Here is a 2,868-nt window from a genome sequence, read left to right on the forward strand (position 1 = left end):
ATTATTCTAGCTGGAGTTTATTAAGATAGAGATTTAATTTTATTTTTTCCATGTAGAAAATCAACATTTCCAATATCATATATTGAACAGTTTACTTTTTGTCTCTGATTTGTAATGCTATCCCTACCACTCTGTAGCTGGGTGATGTAGGTAAGTTAATGTCTACATTAAATGGGACGTTAATGTCTCCATAAAATGGGAATAATAATAATAATAATAATAATAATAATACCCTCCTCAAGAGTTATTGTGAACAATGAAATAGGTATCTATCATTTGGAGCAGTACTTGGTATATGCTTAGTGTTATGTATATATTAGCCATATATTAGCCATTACTGCTTTATTACTGCTTTATATCATATCAACGATCCCATTCTTTAAAAGTAAGCATTTATTTAAATGTCTTCAGATAAAAAGCATACAGTTTTATGGTCAATACATACTTTTAGTACGTACTATTAGTCCAACAGAGGGCTAGTCCCTTCAAGAACCAGCCACTTTAAACTTGCCCTGCTCATTTGAGATAAAGGAACCTCGTTTTGACATGGATGATATACATGAACTATAATCACTTGTTGTATACAGAAACACTGCAAATATGATAACCTTTAGAAGAAATAACAATTGACTAAGTATTCTTTAGCATGAATGAAAGTGACAGCCAATGTAATTGCTAAATGCCAAGACTTTTAATTTCAGAAGTGCTAAGAGATACCAGCAACTAATTCTGAATCTGACACAATGAAGGAAATTACAGATGGAATGGTGACATAAGGCTTATGATAGTGTATGGACAATGAGCAATGGAAAAAGTTACAGACACTAATAAATCAAAATGAAAGTTAAAGAATACAAAACTCTAAGTAGCCAAGGCCCAGAGGTAAACTGTTGTATCTCAGACATAGTAAGGGAAGTGTGAAGATTTGAACCCAGATATTTATGACATCAAAATTTGAGTTCAAACTATATTATATCCCTTATTCTTTGTGGAATGTAAAAAATACATAAGATGAGGTATCAGGAATTAGATTAGAATTCTGCCTGTGTCAGTAATAAATCTGTGGCCTTGCTTTGTTTCTTTCCCACTAAATTTGGAAGAATAATAGTCCCCTTCTGTGGTTGCTGGGAGAATTGAGATAATGTTGGTGATGCCTCTGACATATTCAGGTGCCTAATCAATGTAGCTCCCTTCCTGAGAAATTATGTAGTTTGTATGATTAGGCATTAAATTAAACCATCCTCAGCTTCTTTGTTGTATAAATTATTTCTACAGAAAATTAGACTTATTTACCTCTGTAATTTTATTAAGAATAAAAATGTGCAGCAAAATAAAGGGTAACTTTGTGATTTGGAGACAGAAATAGTGGCCTTATTCCGAGCACATGCAGCATGTACACATACACACATCTGGTGTCCTAGATCTTGCCCTCCAATACTGTCCCAAGGTTCTGTCTCCTTATTAAAACTTGTTCCAGATTTTTAAAATGCCACGCTCAGGATGATTCAAACTTGAGCAATTATCAAAGATTCTAGAACAGGCTCTCTGTTCCTCCCTGTTCATCAGATAATAGCATCTTCTAGTGCAGTGCCAGTTGTATCTCAGAGATATGATGGTCAAAGTCAGAGTAAATGGATCTGGCCATATTGGGTGCCTGGTCATCAGGGCTGCTTTTAACTCTGGCAAAGTAGATATTGTCATCATCAATGACCCCTTCATTGACCTCACCTACATGGTCTACATGTTCCAGTATGATTCCACCCATGGCAAATTCAATGGCATAGTCAAGGCTTAGAATGGGAAACTAGTTATCAAAGGAAAAACCATCTTCACCTTTCAAGAGCAAGATCCTGCCAATATCAAATGGTGTGATGCTGGTGCTGACGATGCTATGGAGTTCACTGGAGTCTCTACCACCATGGAGAAGGCTGGTATTCACTTGAAGGGTGGGGTCAAGAAGGTAATCATCTCTGCTCTTTCTGCTGATGCCCCCATGTTTGTTATGGGCATGAACCATGAGAGGTATGACAACTCCCTCAAGATTGTCAGCAATGCCTCCTGCACCATCAACTGCTTGGCTCCTCTGGCCAAGGTCATCCATGACAACTTTGGCATCGTGGAGAGACTCATGACCATGGTCTATGTCATCACTGCCACCCAGAAGACCATGGGAGGGCCCTCTGGGAAGCTGTGGTGTGATGGCCAAGAGGCTGCCCACAACATCATCCCTGTTTCTACTTGTCTCACCAAGGCTGTAGGAGACGTCATTCCTGAGCTGAATGGGAAGCTTCCTGGCATGGCCTTCCATGTCCCTACCCACTACGTGTTGGTCATGGATCTGACCTGCCACTTGGAGGAAGCTGCCAAATACAATAACATCAAGAAGATGTGGTGAGAGCAGGCATAGGAAGGCTCCCTCAAGGGCGTCCTGGGCTACAGTGAGGGCCAGGTTGAGTCCTGTGACTTTAACAGTCTTCCACCTTTGATGCTGGAACTGACAGTGCTCTCAATGACCACTTTGTTAATCTCATTTCCTGGTATGACAATGAATTTGGCTGCAGCAACTGAGTAGTGGACCCTGTGGTCCACATGGCCTTCAAGGAGTAAGAGCCCCCTGGACCACCAGCCCCAGTGAGAGCAAGAGGAAGAGAGAGGCCCTCAGCTGCTGGGGAGTCCTTGCCCCAACTCATCCCCCAACATACTGAGAATCTCTGATCTTTACAGCTTCCAGCCCAGACACCCTGAAGAAGGGAGGGGCTTAGGGAATCCTCCATTGTCACACCGTCAATAAAGCATACTGTACACAGCCAAAACAAACAAACAAAAACAAAAATCCAACACACCAAAGATACTAGGATGCCAAGAAAA

The 2,868-nt window shown here is 40.5% G+C and overlaps 1 pseudogene; it reads left to right on the forward strand.

Annotated features, from left to right (window-relative positions):
* Positions 1-1,597: 1,597 nt before the first annotated feature.
* Positions 1,598-2,607, forward strand: LOC120227140 (annotated as a pseudogene).
* The last annotated feature ends 261 nt before the right edge of the window (positions 2,608-2,868 follow it).

Source organism: Hyaena hyaena, unplaced genomic scaffold (genome assembly GCF_003009895.1).
Source record: "Hyaena hyaena isolate Hyena2069 unplaced genomic scaffold, ASM300989v1 scaffold_2013, whole genome shotgun sequence".
NCBI lineage: Eukaryota > Metazoa > Chordata > Mammalia > Carnivora > Hyaenidae > Hyaena > Hyaena hyaena.